The sequence below is a fragment of the Phyllostomus hastatus genome, unplaced genomic scaffold, assembly GCF_019186645.2.
Source record: "Phyllostomus hastatus isolate PE091 unplaced genomic scaffold, TTU_PhHast_1.1 phas_contig_524, whole genome shotgun sequence".
NCBI lineage: Eukaryota > Metazoa > Chordata > Mammalia > Chiroptera > Phyllostomidae > Phyllostomus > Phyllostomus hastatus.
This window is the reverse complement of record NW_025333900.1, coordinates 8,156,383-8,176,874: the sequence shown is the minus strand read 5'-3', so window position 1 is coordinate 8,176,874 and position 20,492 is coordinate 8,156,383. Positions and strand designations below refer to the sequence as shown.

Here is a 20,492-nt window from a genome sequence, read left to right as displayed (position 1 = left end):
AGATAAAGAGAGACTCTACAAAGCAGCAAAAGGAAAGCAGTTAATACCTACAGCGGAATTCCCATAAGACTGTCAGCTGTTTTTTCAAAAGAAACTTTGTATGCTAGAAAGAATTGGCAAGAAATATGTAAAGCCTGAAAAGCAGGGACCTATAGCCAAGATTGTTCTCCCAATCTTGCAAATCAAGCTAAGATATTATTTAGAACTGAAGGGCAGATAAAGAGCTTCCCAGACAAGAAAAAACTGAAGGAGTTCATTATCACCAAACATTATTATATAAAATGTTAAAGGGACTTATTAAAGAAAAAGAAGATCAAAACTACTAATGATAAAATGGTAATAAATATACATCTATCAAGAATTGAATCTAAAAAACAAACAAAGCAAATGAGAAGAACAGAGAGAGAATCATGGATATGGAGTGTGTCTTAATGTTTGTCAGATGGGAGGGGGGAATAGAGGAATGGGTGAAGAGGTGGCAGGATTAAGAAGTACCAATAGGTAGTTACAGAATAGCCATGGTGATGTAAAGTACAGTATAGGAAATGGAGTAGCCAAGGAACCTACCCATGATCCTTGGACATGAGCCATTGCTCATGTGAGGATTACCTGAAGGAGTAGGGGGTGCTGGGTGGAGAAGGGCAAAGGGGGAAAAGTTGGGACAACTGTAATAGAATAATTAATAAAATATAATTTTAAAAAATAAAAGAAAAGATTTATATCCCTCCCCCCACAAAAAAATAAGTACTCTTGTAGTTGTACATGGGATACGGAAGAAAGGAAAGAGAATTACAATACTAGTTTGAAAAAGACTAAACAAAGAAGAAGAGGGAGGAGGAGGAGAATAAGAATAAGAATAATAAAAATAAAAGAATAAGAATAAAAGAATAAGAATGAACCCTGATCAGGTGGCTCAGTTGGTTGGAACATTGTCCCATATGCCAAAAGTTTGCAAGTTTGATTCTGGTCAAGGCATATAACCTTGGTTTTGGGTTTGGTCCCTATTCTGGGTGTGTATGAGGTGGGCATAGCATGTTTCTCTCACACATCAATATTCCTCTTTCTCTAAATATGTTCAGGTGAGGATTAAAGAAAGTAAAATAAAAACAATTTTTTATGTGCAGCATTTCCATTGCTTTGGTAAGAATGAAATGTATATGCAAGTATTGATACAAGCTATGAAAAGATTATGTAATTCAGTGATTCTGCTTAAGAATTAAATGTTATTATATTTGCATTTAAAACTGGCATTGCATAATGTAAAGATGAACAGTGAAATTCATGCTAATGATATAAAATTTTAATTTGCTTTTACTTAGAAATTTAAATAGCAACTGAAAAACACTATGACAAATCAAGAGAGAGATTGCACAATTTTAAAAAAGATTTACATTTTAGTAAATTTAATGGCATTTTTCCTGCTTTTGAAATAAGGGGCCCACATTTTCACTTGACACCGTGCCTTGTGATTCATGTAGCTGGCCCTGGTTGGATGCCTTGCTTCTCTCCCTGAGAGTCAGCAGCCAGGATTATACTGCAGCAAGGGAGATTGGTAGGAAATATTCTGGAGACATTGGCCAGCCCCAAGAAAGAACTTCCATGGACTTAGGAGTTCACCAGTGTACAATGGTCTTCCCTTCTGCCCCCACGCACCTACCCCACCCCATTCACTCTAAAGAGAAACCTATGAGAGTGTGGGCCCTCCCCCACACACTGGATTTCCCATTGGTTTTAGGCCCTTGCTCTATGAGCAGATGGCCAATGGACTTGCAAACTCCAAAGGAAAGGATCCAACTGGAGAGCAGCCAGGTAAACATTGGATCCCCAGGAAAAGTAGAGGGCTATCTTGAAACAAACTACTGAAATTCTTGCACAATCAAGCATTTGGGAAATATATCAGTGATTGCTATGTAGAAAACTGTTCAATTCTAAAAAAAGTGTGACAAAAATTAATAGGGTAGGAAAAAATCACCAGGATGTACTACATTGTCTTTCTCTACACCTGATAATGCTAATAGTCTCTGTGGGGTTAAATAAAACTGTTCTATGACTGTGTTTGGAGGATTGGGTGAAGGAAAGTAGAGCAAAGGAACTCATCATCTAGCATAAGAGGAAGTTAGTAGACAATGTCTAACACTGATGAATCAAGGACTCACAGGGTTGCATTATTGAAGAACATGGAGATAAACTCCAGAACAAATAGACAAAAAGGTAAAAGTGATGCTTCTAGGGAGCATGACTGTAGGGGGTGAGGGGCTGAGACAGCAAGCAGGGGACAGTTTTTTTCATAAATGTTTTATATCTATTTAATTTTTAAAAAGATTTTATTTATTTATTTTTAGAGAGGGAAGGGAGGGAGGGAGATAGAGAGAGAGAGGCATCAATGTGTGGTTGCTGGGGGTTATGGCCTGCAACCCAGGCATGTACCCTGGCTGGGAATTGAACCTGCGACATTTTGGTTCACAGCCCGCACTCAATCCACTGAACTATGCCAGCCGGGGCTATATCTATTTAATTTTTAAGCCCTGAACATGCATTGCATTGATAAATCTTTATAGTAAAGAAAAAAATACAAGAAAATGAAAAGAAAATGATATTGGTTAACTCATAGACTTCTGGTAATACTGGATAGCTCTGCTTGGTAGTTGGGTAGGAACACATGAAGTGTCCTGGTGAGGACAATGCTGTTCCCTCTGTTGGGCAGTGCAAGCCCCACGGGCTCTGCCTCAGCTACCCCAGTGCCACAGGACCTCATTGGCAGCACACGTTCTCCACTGTTCCTGCATCCTTCTGTCATGGCCACCAGGCCCTGGGTGTTGGGTGTCGGTGTCTGATCATCTGAGACTTGGTCGTGTCATCATGAACAACAGCCAGTTTGGTGGAGGTGGCAGAAAAATGTCCTTTTTGTGTAGGAGGAGGTGTGCTCTGCCTCCCATAAAATTTCATATAGTGAAGTTGTCTATATCTAGGAAAGAGATTCAGATGTTGGACAGCAGCAAGGAATGTCACATGTATACTATGGTTATTTCCTGATGAAAGCACCAACCACTCACAAATAGTTTATTTTTTCCCTCTCTGTCAGGCAAATTTTTAGGGAATCTTAAGCTTTCAAGGGCCTTAATGTAGGGGAGGGTACATGATTATCTATATCTATCTGTCATTTATGTCTATCATCTATCATCTTTTTTTCTCTCTCTTTCCACCTATCTGTCATTTCCCTATCAGTAAATCTACCTATCTCACACTAGGCCCAAGTGTTGCCATTAGTAAAACAAGGATATGATATAGCAGCTACTCTGGAAAAGTGTGCTTGTGTCTGTATCTAGTGGAGTGATTGGAAACACAAATTCCAAGGGAAATGAGAGCACTCTATAAATCAAAAACTTGCAAACAAGAAATAGATAAGAAAATCATTATGCATGCAAAAGGAAAATAGAACATCCCCAAAAGAAAACAATGCCTTCTCTCATTTTCCCCTTCATTAAGACTATGAAGAGTGAACAGCACCCTTCCAAATAATTCCAATCACAAAGTACAGAGATTGAGACATGCTATGGAATTGCCTGTAATCTCTGTAGGGAATGTACGTGATGTTCATTACAAAACCCTGGGGTGAAAAAAGGGCTCTGCCTCAAGGAACATACATAAGCAGAAGTCAATGCGAGACCTGCCATTTCTTCAACCAAATCACAGTTGGAAGTTTGGTGACAGGGGAATATCAGCTTTATATGTTGTTTGTTGGGTTGGCTCATTAAACATAAGTTTCTATTAACTAACTTTTATTCTAGTGATTTTGGGTTTTCAATGGCACTAAGAGGGTTGACAGACACATTTGTTGCATATTTCATGTACTCCCAAAAGCTTTGGCATTGTGAGGAATCAGGTGGGAAGGGAAGGAATGGGTGTGCCAGCAGCATTGGTTTTTCAGGAAAACAGTCTGAGAAGTGTGTGGCAGGGGCCAGCCGTGCTGTTCTAGATAAGGCATGTGTATTACACATTTGTGGGTATTTACAGCACATTGTATATGGGAAAAAACACACCAATATCTTAAATTTGAGCAAGTAATAATTTTGCAGCTTTCTTCCTCTTACTAATTCGAGGTTTGTTGTGCTGTAGGATTTTCAATAAAGCCCTCTGAGAATACTCCTCCACCTGGATTTAAAGTAATTTGCATTTCCTCTAAGTGTGAAACCAATTCACTGCAGGTAGAGACCTAAGTAATTACAAATATCAGATGCAATTTTCAATTTCATTTCTTGTCTGAAAGTGGTATTCATCAAAAAATATAACTATATGTGAGCATATCAAGAGTTTATTTGCTTGAAGAGCAAAACCCTTGCAGATTGCTGGTGAGCTATGATCAGGTGAAAAAGTCAGTCTAATCCTCATGTGTAATGAAGTTGATCAAGAAAAATCATTAATTCAGATTTTTGGAGATATGTGTTCATGCTGGGCATAGAGGAAATGAGGGTTTAAACAGGTGGCCATGCTATTTGGGAAAAAGCCCGATTGATTTTAAACTGCAATTCAGAGTGAAGAACAGAATGTTGATACTAGCAGCGTCTGGCAGGCAGCTCAGTGGAACATTTAGCCTTGCTAGAATTAGGCTTCATACCAACCTGACAAAGTTTATTTTCAGACTGGAAATCTGACAGAGATGTAGGAAGTAGTATATGCGTGGTTATAACTTGAAGCTGGCCAAACAGCTCTTGACCAACCACTGTGTTAGGGTCCATCAGTGATTTGGGGGTAAGGTGGGGAGTGGTGTATAGGAAAAAAGGCAGGGAGATTTACCATTAAATTAAAATAATTTAGGCATACTTCTTACCTTTAACCAAGTTAAATAGAAACATTCTGGGAAGAAAGGTATTTTATAAATGAAATACTCCAGTTGGTTCTTTTGCCACATGAATCTTATCTGTTTCCATTGTGTCCATGGGTGTAAGTTCTATTTTGTGGGTCTATTTAGAAAAATGTAATCCTTCTTCCTCATGATATCCCTTCACACTTTTGAAGGCAGCTATGGTGTATTCTGTAACTACCTCTTTTGACGATCAAATATTCCTGTTTCCTTCAAGTATCCTTCCTCACAAAATAATCCTTTCATCATCCTGTAATTCTTCTTTGAATTCATTCACTTATCAAATATTTAGTGTGCACTAACTTGTATGTCAGACATGCCTACTTCTAGGGTACAGACATAAATAACACAGAGTCCCTTCCAGAAAGAGTTCTGGGGCTAGTGGGTAACATAAATGTAAAAATAGATATGGTAATATGCTGTAATAGAGATATGCATGGTGTATTATGGGAGAATTGTTTGTCTCTTGTAAAGACATAAGCTAAATGTCTCAGGTCGGGTTTGACTAGTATAGAACAGATAGGATTTCTTATATCCTAGACTTTTAGGATATACTCATGTGCCCCTTTTCATACTTTATGACATTGAGCTCCCTTTTTAATGTATATTTTATTACTTATGCTATTACAGTTATCCTATTTCCCCCCACATGCCCCTGTCTGCCTGGTATCTCCCTTCCCTCTAGCAATTCTCCCCTTAGTTCATGACCATGAGTCATGTGTATAAGTTCTTTGACCTCTCCATTTCCTATGCTATTCTTAACATGCCCCTATTTTGTTCCTACCAATTATGCTTCTTAATCCCTGCATCATATCCCCCATTGTTCCCCTACTCCTCCCAGCTGATAACCCTTTAAATGATCTCCATTTCTGTGATTCTGTTCCTGTTCTGGTTGTTTATTTGTTTTTTTTTAATTTCTTAATTTTTTTAGATTCAATTGTTGATAGTTATGAATTTGTTACCTTTTTAATGTTCATGGGTTTAAAAGAATATTTTATTTATTTATTTTTAGATAGAGGGGAAGGGAGGGAGAAACAGAGGGAGAGAAACATCAATATGTGGTTGCCTCTCACATGCCCCCTATGGGGACCTGACCTGCAACCCAGGCATGTGCCCTGACTGGAAATCTGACCCGGGACCCTTTGGTTCATTCACAGGCCAACACTCAATCCACTGAGCCACACCAGCCAGGGCATAATGTTCATGGTTGTGATTTTCTTTTTATTAAAAAAGTCCCTTTAACATTTCATATAATAATGGCTTGGTGGTAATGGACTCCTTTAGCTTTACCTTGTCTGGGAAGCACTTTATCTGCCCTTCCATTCTAAATGACAGCTTGGCTGCGTAGAATAACTTAGGTTGTAGGTCTTTGCTTTTCAACACTGAATCCTTCGTCCAAGTCCCTTCTTACCTGCAAAGTTTCTTTTGAGAAATCAGCTGATAGTCTTATGGGAACTCCTTTGTAGGTAACTCTTTGCTTTTCTCTTGCTGCTTTTAAGATTCAGCCTTTATCTTTAACCTCTGACATTTTAATTATGATGTGTCTTGCTGTGGTGCTCTTTGGGCCCAACTTGTTTGGGACTCTCTGTGGTTCCTGGACTTGTATTTCTATTTCCTTTGCCAAATAAGGGAAGTTTTCGCTCATTATTTTTTAAATATATTTTCAATTTTTCGCTCTTCCTCTTCTGCTTCTGGCATCCCTATGATTTGGATGTTGGCCTGTTTGGAGATGTCCCAAAGGTTCCCAAGTCTATCCTTGTTTTTTTTTGAATTCTTGTTTCTTCTTTCCATTCTGGTTGAATGTTTATTTCTTCCTTATGTCCCAAATTATTGATTTGAATCCCAGTTTCATTTCCATCTCTGTTGGTTCCCTATTGATTTTTCTTTATTTCATTTAGTGTAACCTTCATTCCTTCCTTTATGTTTTTGTCATACACAATGAGTTCTCTGAACATCTTGATTACCAGTCTCTTGAACTCTGTATCTGATAGGTTGGCTGTCTCTGTTTTGTTTAGTTCTTTTTCTGGGGTTTTGTTTTATTCTTTCATTTGGGCCACATTCCTTTGTCTCCTCAATTTAGCAGCCTCTTTGTATTTGTTTCTGTGTATTAGGTAGAGCTGCCTTAGTAGTGTAGCCTGTGTAGAAAAGGCACCAGTATATTGTGTGTGGCAGAACCACAGGTAATTGCCAGGGCAGGGCAACCAGCTTCACCACTGTGGCTCTGTGTGGGGGGAGGACTCAGAAAGGGGACAATACTGCTACCTGACTTCTGAAGGTTTTCCTGGCACTTGCCCTGTTCCAGTCACTTTGTCTGCTTCCTGTATATGACTGGTGCCCTTCCAGCTGCTACCCTGATGATGAAACCCAGAGTGGGTTAGTTTGGGTACCTTCTAAGTCCACATGGGTTCTTTAAGCAGTGAAAATTCAGCAGTTTCTTCTGCTGCCCCAACCCCCACTGGTTTTTACTGCCAGAGGTAATGGGTATTTATCTTCCAGTTGCTGGAACCCAAGGCTGTGCAGTCTGGCCTGGGGCTGGGATCGCTTTCTCCCTAGATACCCCTTCCAATTTTTATCTACCATACATGAATGTGGTACTGACCATTCCACTGTTGCCACCACCTCTCTGCACTGCACTGCTTTTCTACCCAGTCTCTGTAACTCCACTCCTCCTACCCATCTGGATGAATGTGACTTCTTTAAATCCTTGGTTGTTGGACTTCCACACAGCTCAATTTTCTGATGGTTCTGGGTGTTTCTTGTCTTCTTGAGATCTGATTGTAGTTCTTTCTATGGTTGTGTGAGGAGATGAAATGTGTCTACCAATGTCTCCGTCTTGACCAGAAGTCTGATCTGTCTTTCTTTATCATACTTCTCAAAAAATATATTTTACTGATTCTTATTTTTATTAATATTTGCTTTTATTCTCATCAATTTCTTCTATTTAAAAGATTACTTATTGTTTCTAAGTTTTGAGTTTACTAATTTTCAGTCCCCTTGATTTCCTGCATTGTCTAAGTCTCTGTACATTTCCATGAGGTTCCTGTGGTTGCTCAGTTATAAATAATTTATAAAGTTAGATTTATCTAACCACAAAGTTCTAATGAGTCTCCTCGGGTCCCAACATGGGAAAGCCCTTCTCTAGATCCTACTATCCCTACTAAGAGGACACTTGGAGCAATTGCCCCTGCAGTGGTCACTCTCTCTGCAGCAGCCCCTTGCCCTCTTCTGCTGTTTTGAAAGAAGCACCAGCATCCCTTCTAATTAGGGCAGACAATGAGGGGAGCTGGCAAATGGGTGTGTTTTTGTTAGCTATGTTGCCAATATGAGGAACAGAGTTCTGAAAAAGACCCCTTGCCAGAATAACTAGTTAAAACAAGAATATGATTGCGCCTAGATTTCATCAGGATTTGATGAGGTGTGTCATTGAGCAAGGCTGGGGGTGGGGGTGGGACTTGTGTAAATCTATTCTACTCAAAGCAGTCAAGTTCATCGTGAGCACAGGTGATCCTCAGAAAGCTTTGTTTCAAGTGGTTGCCTGCTGGGCTGGTGCTTAAGAAAGTAATGTAGCCTGTTTGTTACTCTTTTTCTGTTCCCTTTTCTTCTTAAAATCACATTTTATTATCAACATTCCCTCAGGACACAGTGATATTATGCTCCCCATATCCTATTCCCTATGAAAAATTGCCCCTGAGAAAGGATCTGGAAACTCTTAAGATATAAATGACTGATAGTTAATATATTACCTCACCCAGACTGATACTCATTTTAAAGGGAATACAAAACCTTAAGTTGAAGGAAATTGGCATATAGTTGTAGATTTAAAAAAAAAAACAAACATCAAAGTGTGGTTGCCTCTCATGCACCCCCAACTGGGGACCTGGCCTGCAACCCAGGCATGTGCCCTGACTGGAAATTGACCCTGAGACTCCTTGGTTCACAGGCCAGCACTCAATCCACTGAGCCATACCAGCCAGAGCTGTATTTGCAGACTTTTTATCATTAGTGGTAAGAGGGACCATATGGAGTCAGTAGGAGACCCAGACTCTAATGAGGATGGGGGCTTGACTGGTATCTTAAATTTGTGAAGAGGCCTGGGTATGGTTCTCAGCTAGAGGACATTTGTTGCCCAGGGAACATTTGGCAATGTCTGGAGACCTTTTCAGTTGTTGTAAGGGTGGAAGGTGCCACTGGCATCCAGTGAGTAGAGACCAAGGAAGTTGCTAAACATCCTACGATATATAGGACAGCCCTTCACAATCAGAGATTAGCTGACCCAAAATACCTGTAATTCTGAGGTTGAAGAACCTTGTTGTAGAGTGACATATACAGTAAGTCCTCACTTAACATCATCGATAGGTTCTTGGAAACTGACTTCCAGTGCAATCAACTTTGCCCCAGACTAACTGACAGAAACAAGAGTTATGTTCCTAGAACAAATTTCTGGTCACAAACATGTCACCAAATATCAAAATGCTTCTAATATTAAATATTGAAATAAATATGAGGCATACATTTAAGAAGGGTGAATTAAAAACAAGTCAGATAATGAGTTTCCAACCCCTTATTCCTGTTTAGGGTCATAATGGACAGAGTCTCTCCTGGAAGCTCAAGACACCAGGCAGGACACTCTGGACAGGGCACCCTTCCTTGGCAGTGTGCGTTCACACCCACACTCACACTCATTCAGACTGAGACTGGGACAATGCATACACTTCAACTCACCTAACTGCACATGTCTGGGATGTGGGAGGAAACCAGAGTCCATGGAGAAAACCCATGCAGACATGGGGAGAACATGCCCACTCTACACAGACAGTGGCCCTGGGTGTACATCAATTTTTCTTTCTCAGCAATGTTATAATGAAACTGTGTTGAAAAAAAACAGTGCTATTTGAGGGAGGACTTGCCGTATTTTGTAGTGACACTGGCCACCATGTTGGAAAGACAGTAGGGAGAACTTCAGTGTGCCAGCTTTAGGGGACCACCTTCTCTGAAAAAAAAAGGGGGGGCTCCTGCTACTCAGCAGTGAAGAGAGTTACTGTCCTGCTGTCCAGTGTAGACAGATATTCTGATTTCCTTGGAAAATTAAAAAATCCATATTTTTACATGAAATTTCTACATTTTAAAATACCAGCAATGAACAAGGTTGAGAGAACCACACAAAAGGCTGCTGTGAGCTAGATTTGCCTTCTGGGTGGCTAGTTACAAGCTCTGGTGTGGACAGTGCTGACCCAGCAGTAAACTCATGGGTTGTATTGTAAATCCAGGGATGAAAGGTACCAGGCCAAGGTCCTGGACATTAGTCCTTCTGTCTACAAAGAGCACGACACTACTACTGAGGCAGGAGCCAAGGAGAGGTCTGTTTTAGCTGTTTGGGGGCAAAGTCTTGACACTCTAAAATTGCTCTTTAACTGTTTAATATACTTTTCCAGAATGATTTTATCTTTTCCTCTCATAAAATTCTCTTGGGCTCAGTATACACATTTTAGACTCTGGAGTTTTCTCTTACTAATTCAAATATCTACCAAACAGACTTATTGAAAAGATTAAATAAGATAATATATATAAGATTTCATAATGTAGAGATATCTGGCACTAAAAGAAATGTTAGTTGACCCTAAATACAAAGAAAATTCTTCACTTTTTGAATGGGAGTGTAGGTATTTTTTTTTTAACTGGATATAATTAGTGACCAGTTCCTGGGATAATGAGCTGAGTTCACTTGCTTGAATTTGGAGGGTAAACACATGTTCTTTGTGTCTGGGAGGTATGCTTGAGAGTTCCTTTGTCTCTCCCTGCTTTGGGGGAAAGCAAATTTGGCATGGCCTTTGAATGTCTGCCTCCTCCACACTTTTTTTTTTTAAGTATGGAAGCTTTGTAAATTTGCCTTGTTAAATACAAGCAGCATCTTCATACCTGCTGAAACCTAATTCTCATCCAAGGGCTATGTAATGAACAAAGAGGGTGGTAATAGCAACGGGCAGACAGAACAGCCCACGCAGGTATACTGCTGTGGCTGCACCAGGGAGGCAGCCGTTTGTAAGAACCCTTTTTACTTTGACTCTTTCACCTCCCCCAGCCCAGCCTGAGCCATGAGAAGAAGAGTGTTGTCAATGAGACAGGCCAATTTTACCCATCTTACACAATAGTGCATTGCAGACTTTCCGAGAAGACGCCATTCAGGGTGAATCACCAAATTCAGGATGAAAAGGTTTTGATTTGCAAAAGCGCTCAAGCATTTGTCTTTAGAGCTGGAGGTGGCAGGGAAGGAACGGAGGTGCATGCAGCTGCTTCACCTTTGGGCCAGGTGTGCTGGCAAGCTCGAGGCAGTGAGCAGGGTAATGCACCCGGCATTCACAGAGGCCTCTGTCACACCCTGGGTGCTGGGGCCCATGAATGCCTTATTTAAAGTAGAAGAGAAAGAGAAGGTGCTGGTGATGCTGAGGTACAGAAACGTGTGGAACTGAGTCAAAGCATGTATTGCAGGTCGATGGCAATTGAAATTAATGTTAAAATTTTCAGGTCCTCAGTTGAATTTTATTAACACAGGTAAGAGGTGATGAGAGTTGAGCATTATATAATTTTAATGTGGTTTCAACTACAAATAATAGGAAATCTATCTAAAATGACTTAAACCTTTCTTACTCAAAAGTTTTGGGTCAGAACCACCAGTATCACCATTACCTGGAAGCTTGCCAGAAGTGCAGACTCTGCAGCCCCAGCCCAGAACATCTGAATCAGTAGCTGCATTTTAACAAGATACACAAGTTATTTGTATACTCATTATTGTTTGAGAAGCGCAGTTTTAAACAAGGACTAAATCTCAGATAATAAGTAGACTAGAAGCAAGTGGTTCTAGGGTTGGTCAAGTCAGCAACTCAACAATGCAAAAAGGGCCTTGATTTTTTCCATTCCTGGGTGTTTTCCATTTTTCTGCTCTGCTATGCTAAGTATCCTTACTTTTATACTCAGATTTATCCTCCTGTGGTCACAAGATGGCTGCAGAAGCTCCAGGCATCACCTTGCCCAGCTGAGTGAAAGGGTTAAAAAAAAAGGAGCTTCCTCTCACCTATGGCTTTTCAACAGGAAAGAAAAGCTTTCCAGAAGCCACTTACATGATTTTCCCTCCTGTTAAATTCTCATATCTAATTGTCCAGAATTGCAATCACTTGCCTATTCCTAAACCAATTGCTGACAAGTGGATTAGAATAATGATAATTGGCCACTGACCATGCACACTTAACCTCTGGGTTCAGGTAAGGGCCTAGACTCCTTTGAAGGACATGACCAGTGAATATATGAACAAAATAGGTTTCTGTAACTTGGAAGAAATAAGAGAGGATAGGGGAGATAGCTGGTGGGAAAGGCAGCAGTGTGTGCTGCAAGAGTTGTTTTTTTTTTTGAGGCTATTCACGTATATCTTGGGATGTTAGTAATTTTCTCTTGAATATTTATTTGAGAGTTTTAAAAAGAACCCTCACTGAGGTTTTCCTCTATGACTGATCCAAGAGATATGTCCTAGTGACTTACATATATAGCCTGGTAATTCGTGCTACAGGAAATTCTAGTAATAGAATAGTGTAACTATATTGTAGAATTAGAGCAGAAGGGGCTTTTTAGATTATTTAGTGTATGGCCCTTACTCTATAGATGAACAAAGAGTCTAAATGATCTGTACACTGGTCAGTTAGTTATGCTGGAAGCGGGAGTACAGTTTACCTTTATGTGCTATCATTTTGGTGGAGATAGTTTATCATTGCAATTTGACATCTGGAATTTGAAGAAGTGGATCTTTTTACCTTGGGAACTTGAATGGAATGATTATGTAGAATGAATCATGTAGAGGACATTTTAAGACCATCTAAGAGAAATCATATTCAATTGAACAGGTCTTTGGATCCCAGATGCCACTAAACCATGAGACCCACAAGGACAGGGCTCTATCTGATGCGGTCTGGAGGTACTTGACAAGTGTTTGTGAACAACTGAAAAAGTGGTAAATGATGTAAGTACAGGTATGTCTGTATGTCTCTCTCTAAAAAGAACTGTCATGTGACTTACCTTTACTGGAAACATTCTAACTTGGTGCACATTAATTTTTTTTATTTATTGATTTTTAGAGAGAGAAAGAAGAAGGGAGAGAGAGAAACATTGATTTGTTGTTCCACTTATTTATGCGTTCACTGGTTGCTTCTTGTATGTGCCCTGAATAGGGATCGAACCTGCAACCTTGGAGTATCAGGAAGATGTTGTAACTCAGGAATCCCTAAACCCCTGGGGGCCACAGACCAGTATCAGTCCATGGCTAGCGAAGCTTCATCTGTATTGACAGTCAGCTGCTCCCCAACACTCATATTACCTCCTGAGCTCCACCTCCTATCAGATCAGCAGTGGCATCAGATTCTCATAGGACTGCAAACCCTACTGTGAACTGAGCATGTGAGGGATCTAGGTTGTGTGCTTCTTATGAGAATCTGATGCCTGATGACCTGAGGTGAAGCTGAGGTGGTGATGCTAGTGCTGGGGAGTGGCTGCAAATACAGATTATCATTAGCAGAGAGGTTGGACTGCACAGAGACTGTAATAAATCAATTGCTTCTAGACTCATATCAAAACCCTATCAGTGAGTGGTAAGGGACAATTTAGCTGCATCTAGTGTCCAGCTATAAAGCCATCCACCCCACTGTGCTACATGCCCCCCAACCCCCAGAGCAATATACATTGTTTTTATTGACTTTGAATGAGTGGGCTAGAACCAATAGATCCTAAGTTTGTATTTTCTCTTTCACACTCTTCTTTCTAATGGGGCAGAAGGAGAAAAGGCAAATACAACATTCGAATGCACAAATAAATGGATCATATTTAGGTCAAGGGACACAGTCTTCACGCTGTCTTTTGTGCTGCTGCTGACTGCATTGGGGATGTTTTATTAGTTTCTAGCACCATGTTTTAAGGAGAATATTGATTAAGTGTACAGTGATGGAAATGATGATATAAAAAAATTAGGGCTGGACTTTGTATTAAACACTTCAATGTTTTTTTTTTCATTAAATTATTACATAATCCCTGTGAGGCAGATGTCAAACATGTGAGAATGGAAGCTCAGAGAAATTAATTAATCTAAAGACAGCCACTAAAGAGTGGAGTTGGGATTTGAACTCAGGACCACGTGACTACAAAATCCACATCTTTAACACCACAATAGCTAATCTAGCTAAGCATTTATTATATGCGTGGCATTGTTCTAAGTGTATTATTTCATTAATCCTTACAAAAAATCTATGGGAAATTTTACAGGTAAGGACACCAATGCTTAGAGAGGTTGAGTAACCTATCTTATCCTCACAAGTATCCCTGTTAGCCTTGGCCATGAACCTGAGTCACTTCAAAGCTCCAGGGCTCACCACCATGCTATTGCATTCAGATGGTGGAACACAATATTATATCCTGTGCTGCTCAAGAGAACAGAATTTGGATTTAGAAGAAAAATTTTCTGAGACTTAGTCTTCAACAATAGACTTATCTGCATTAACTAGAAGGGAGCTGGTGAGAGATAATGAACATTGCAGACAAGGAGGTATTGTTGAATTTACTTCACGTAACCAGAGGTAGGGTTGGGTCCCTCTACAAGGGGTGTCCAACCCACGGCCCAGGATGGCTATAATGCAGCCCAAAACAAAATTGTAAATCTACTTAAAACTCTTTTTTGTTCATCAGTTTTCATTAGTGCTTGTCTATTTAATGTGTGGCCCAAGACAATTCTTCTTCTAGTGTGGCCCAGAGACGCCAAAAAATTGGACACCCCTGCTCTAAAGTATCTTTCAAGAATAGAGTTCTGTAAGGAGTCTAAAATTTCCTTTAGGAAATCATATTTTCAGTACTGGGTCACTCACTTGATTAGAAATACATATTTTGCAAAGGAAAGGGATAGGCAGAGAAAGGAAACTTTATAAAAGAAGCTTATTTTCATGCCCTTTGTTCTCTGACACTCCTATCCCACCTCTAACTGACAGACTCAGGCCCCTAATTGCAATTGACTGTAGACCACGTTCTTTTTCACACCAGGACAGGTCAGTTTCCCTAGTTTTCCTTTCAAATAAGAGTGGGGTCAGTGTTTAGCGATATTCACCACTTCTCCCAGACACCAACATTTGTAATCTGAATTCTTGTGTCTAAGAGAGCATAGAAGATTCATCAACGTGAAGCTTGGGTAACACTTCATTGCAGAAAGTAGCTGCTTAATTTCTGTGAAGTTAAAATTAGAGTCAATGGAAGCTCTGATCAGTTTTGAGAAATGTGTAGAAATTTAATGTTTACCCAGAGAAATATTTTCAAATGCCTAGGTCCAGTTTGGCTCCATTCTGGGGAAAAAGAGAATGATGCTTCAGCAACCAGAAACTTTACTCAGTGATGTAATCCTACTTTGAAACAGTAGGCTAGAGGTCCAAAGGCAAGCTTCTCAGGTTAATATGGAGCACTTTCTCTTTTCTCATGCTCACTCCTTATTTCCCCTTTTCCCCTCCTGCGCTTTCCTTCCTTCTGTTGTCTCTGTGTTCACTTGGAAAACCATTAGCTTCAAAATGCACCTGTAGCTATTAATTTTGCATGTGTCTGATTTACGGGTTCGTGAAGCTCCTGAAATTAATTTAATTTTAAATGGGTTTTAATTGCTAATGCTTTGGGCCATTGCCTTTAGCAAAGTCAACAAAACAATCAGGGTTACCTTAGTTTGTCTCTTTGAAGGATGCGTTCCTTTGGGCTCTTAATAAACAGAACAGCTTTCTAACTAGAAAAATAAATAAGTTAAATAGAATCACTGCTATATTTGAATGTCTGAATTTATTTCTCTTTCAAAAAAAGCCACCTTTGATTTAAGAAATGGAATTTCAAATGTATACAAAAGCATTTTTGTTTGTCAATAATATCTCATATTTTTCAAAGGTATAGAGGGCCTTAGTCGTAACACTATGCTACATAAATGCTGAAGCAGAGGAGAAATTATGACCAGACTGACTGGAGGGTTTGCATTCTGTTCTTAGCCCCGCAGAGTGCTTTGTATGTAACATTAGAGAAATGGAGTTACTTCTCAATACAGTTTCCTCTTGTAAAATGAGGGCAATCAACTCCCAGTTTTAAAAAATGAAGGAGTAATGAGATAATGTTCAAAATGACTTTTAAGTTTCTACCTGTAAAGGTTGAAGGTAAAAACAAAAAACAAAACAAAAAAAACACTGCAATATCTGTGAATATTCCCCTCCCAGGAGAGAAGGTTACTCATGTTGCGCCCAGTGGAGTGTTCTGTTCAGTCAGGGGCTATCACTTGAATGGTTTGGTAATGAGATAAGCTTATACTGACTGCAGATAAAAATGTGAAAGTTTGATCAAGTCATTTAGTCCCTTGACAATTTTGCAAACCAAGTGCTTTCTACAGAGATCGGTCTTAAACTGTGCAATACACAGACTAGCTGGATAAGCAAGGTTCTGAGTTCCACCTATTGCACTTTCTCCCAGAAAATATTGCAAGGTTTTGACTATTTTCTCTGACAATTAATATCAAATTTTCTTTACTAAATGTATGCAATTATTATTAGTGATTCCCAAGTGGTCTCTGATACCTCTTTTATTCCTCTTAGTTGAAAATGTGCTAAAATACACCCAGGTAATAGAAACACTTAGTGTTTCCAGCTGGTTAATTCATTAATCACTTAAATTCATTGTATAGTGTGGCAGATATAAGATTCTTTCTAAGCAGAATATTAAACCTGTAACTCAATGTCTAAGTACATTAATATAGAAGATAGAAAAGAAAAAGTTCAGAAAGAAAAAAGTAATTTTCTCCTTCTAGTTTCTCTGTAGAATTTACTTCCCACTCACATTTAAAGCAGCTCCCTATAATCCTGTTTAAATCCTGACCAGGGATTGAATCCACAACTGTTTTGGCTTATGGCACAATGGTCCAACCAACTTAGCCACCTGGCCAGGGCTAAATACAAGCAATTACTTATTCATAACAATAATATATTATGTTTGTCTAATGTTTTAGAGTTTCCAAAGAGCTTAAACCCACTCTTCTTCATAATATCTGCTTATTTTTCTCAAAAGGTTTGTTTTTAGAGATTTTATTTCTTTATTTTTAGAGAGAGGGGAAAGGAAGGAGAAAGAGAGGGAGAGAAACATCTGTGTATGGTTGTCTCCTACATGCCCCACACTGGGGACCAAGCTTGCAACCCAGGCACATGCTCTGATTGGGAATCGAACCAGTGACCCATCAGTTTGGAGGCCGGCACTCAATCCACTGAGCCCACTAGCTAGGGCAAAATGTTTTAAAAATAATCAATGTAATTATCGAATCTTCATAATAGAAGTCCTCTTTTCTTTATTAGGTACTTGTTGGGTTCATCTGTTTGAAATTTACAAAGTAGATGGCAGCTCAGAACAGCCTGAAGCTCAGATTCCAGGGTTGTGCACAGATACTCCCGTGGTCGGCACATGTGCATGCGCACACGTGAAGAGCCTGGATAGAAGGGGAATGAACTAGCAGGAGGAAAACAACTGAAGAAGAAAACAGCTGTGCAACAGTGGGGAAGGCAAGTGACATCTCTTTCAGTTTTATGATTGCTTCCAAAAGTTGTGTTTTTCTTTGTTACATACAATTTAAGTTCCATGTGATTCTTAGAACTTTGGAATAAATTTTGGAATAAAATCTCTTGTTCTGATTAATCTTAAATATAGATCACTCTTTGAAAAAAATAAAGATGAAAACTTGTTTTCTCAAGTAAACAGGAATAGTGGAATTGACCACGGGGAACCTCAAAAAGGAGGCCAGGGAAAGGGGGATTTGAGAGGTGAAATAAAGGTGTTTGATGGGGACACAGACATCACAATGTTTAGACAGTGCTTGTGATTACAAAAGTCACAGAACTTTAGCAACAAAGGGGACCTCAGTTTATTTGTAATTTCTTTGTCCACACATCTTGGACAATGAAATGCACATAACACGACCTCCACTGAAAATTTCTTTACAATTATGTTATCATTATTGTTGTACCCTTGGTCTCTTCATTTCAGCCATACGGGCTTTTTTCACTTCCCCAAATGTTCAATGTTCCTTCCTTCCTCAAGACCTTTACAAATGTTATACATTGCTGAAACATTCACTAGCAACAGCTTTGACCTAGAATATGTTTGGTCTGCCAGAACTGTCCATGATACAGCTTGTTCTACAGAGGTGGAGTATGACACACAGAAGCCTATCAGAGTCCCTCAGGTGGGCCACTGTGACATGCTGTCAAGGAGAATGCAGAGCAAGGGGAGGGCATACCATTGAGGAAGGAACCTTGGCAGTAGTTAAGTAGCCAGAGAAGGCATCAAAGGAGACAGAAGTGAAATAGGGAAATAGGAATATCAGCATAGGAATATCAGCAAAGGGAAATAGGAATATCAGCTTAGGATAATATTTTACAAGGCAAAAGTTTACAAGTTTTAAAGTAAACAGGTACTACGAGTATTGGACACTGTGCTAAGCACAGTGCTGGTGAGTAGAAAGTACTTCACAGGTGCCCCCCCATTTATTCATTAATTCCTTTATTCACTCATATATTCTTTCATTCAATCATTCATTCTACAAATATGCATGTGTAGTTAAGTGCCAAGTAGTAATCACATATAAGTAAACAAACAAACACTATCCTTGTGCTGTCACAAAGCTTATATTTTTGGGGATGAGGGAGTGGGGTGAAGAGATAAAATCATCATTCAGGATATCAGAAATCTAGCTGAACAGAAGTGCTATAAGGATACAAAGAAGAAACCACATAGAGACTGGTGGGAAAGGTAAGGACATAGAAGGGCTAGTCCCACATCCATGTGTAGTTGTTTAAAATTGGGAGGTGTTGGGAACCGCCCTGACTGGTATCAGAAGCTGAAACCCCCACCTAGGCTAAGGCTAAGGGAACGCCCTTGGAACCGTAAGCCAGCAAGGAGACAAAAGCTTATCTCCCTGGCAGGAATGCTGCTTCTGCTGCTTCATTCATAACTGAACCCCAAAGCTTGGTTGGTTAGCCAAAGACGGGTAAGATTCCCCAAGGGGGGAATGACCTACGACAGGCACGATCACTTTGGGAGGCCCCCTGAAAGAAGGACTTGGGGGGCTGCAGCAAAAGGGGGTGATGGACCCTCGCTCTTCGGCTTTGACATAGCCTGAGTTCTCATCGTCTGGGAGAAAATCTCCTTATCTCTTGGTTGCCTTAGTTTCCTTGCTGCACCTAAGCCTGAAACAATGACAGGGTGGTGCAGCACTGTGCTGAAAAGGGCGGATTCCCTGGGTGATCAGGCCTAAGAAAGAATATGTAAATTACTATGAAACCTTCTTTGTTTAGAATGCTCTCAGTTGAATGAGAGGGGTCCAAGGAGGAAGTTAGTTTGTTCCTCAAAGTCTTACAGCTCTTTGACCCCGACTCAATAGACTGGCAGAGTTCTTTGTTTTCTATGGTTCCTTACTTCCCCCTAATGAGTACTGTACTTTACCTGAATTATTATGCAAAATGAGCCCAATAAAAGCAGGTATGGACTGTAGATCGGAGCGCTCCCCACTGGGGGGGTGGCCATTCTGTCCCTACTTCCCCACAGAAACTAGTTTGTCTCTGTGCATGTTTTTTCTCGCATGTTTATTGTCGAGCCATCCACAGCGTTCCGTGGTCACTGCTGGCTGGTGACCCACGCATCAGGGAGGGATATCTTAGCTGTGGAATTTCCTCCTAAGAAGTGAGAAGTCCCAGTCCCATTTGAGAACTCCCAGCCCAGGGTGCTAGTGCTGGGAAAAGAAATCCACAGAAGTCTTAATTTCTGCCTGTGAAAACCCGTGGTGGTTGTGGCTGAGTGAGACAAAGTACTAATGAAATCCCAGGCATTCCTTTCAAAGGGCCCATACCTGGACTTAATGGGATTCACTTGCTCTGAGTTCCAGTGCTGGGATGCAGCTCAAAAGGCTCCAGAAACACAAGGGGAAAAACTGAACTGTCTGGCCTCAGGGTGAAGGATGGAGAGACAGCTTTTTCCCAGACAGAAGTGCTAGCAGAAGCCATTGTTGAGGCCATCCTTTGCTGAGCCTTCCCCCAACAGAGCCACAGAGTACCAGGCGAGTGCCATATCTGAGTCTCCATCAACCTGGCTATCATTGTTCACCCTGTCCTGGTGATTCCCTGAGACTCTACCCAACCCAATTTGCAGGCCCACCCAAGTTGTTTCCAGTGGCTTGTCCATATAAACAACCTGTCTTGGCTCATGCTTCAGACTTTCCTAAGACATCTTAAACAAGCAGCATTTGGCTTCTGCATGCCCTGTACCTCTTGCTAAGTGGCCCCAGGCCTGGCATTAATGGCAGCTGGCCTTGGTTTGTACCTTGGCCTCTCCTAGCTACATCCAAGCCCAGCAGAAGTAGCAGCCATCTATAAATCACTCTGTAGCTCATGCTAGGTGGCCCCAGTCAGGGTACAGGTGGTGACTGACCTTGCTTGGAGAGGCCCCAGAGACAGTGCACTTTGTGGACATCTTCAGACCAGGCCAGATTAAGAACCAACCACCTCCACAAGTGACACACTCAAGAGGCCAACTTGAATGGCACCAAAGCCTC

At 40.4% G+C, this 20,492-nt stretch overlaps 1 long non-coding RNA gene across 3 annotated transcripts in view; it reads left to right on the top strand.

Annotated features, from left to right (window-relative positions):
- The window catches only part of LOC123824028, a 108,676-nt gene extending 91,112 nt beyond the window's left edge, over positions 1-17,564 (top strand). For all 3 annotated transcript variants that reach the window (XR_006786635.1, XR_006786634.1, XR_006786633.1), the window contains 2 exons: positions 12,751-12,866; positions 17,245-17,564. This is a non-coding gene — a long non-coding RNA (uncharacterized LOC123824028). The remainder of the gene's footprint in view (positions 1-12,750; positions 12,867-17,244) is intronic.
- The last annotated feature ends 2,928 nt before the right edge of the window (positions 17,565-20,492 follow it).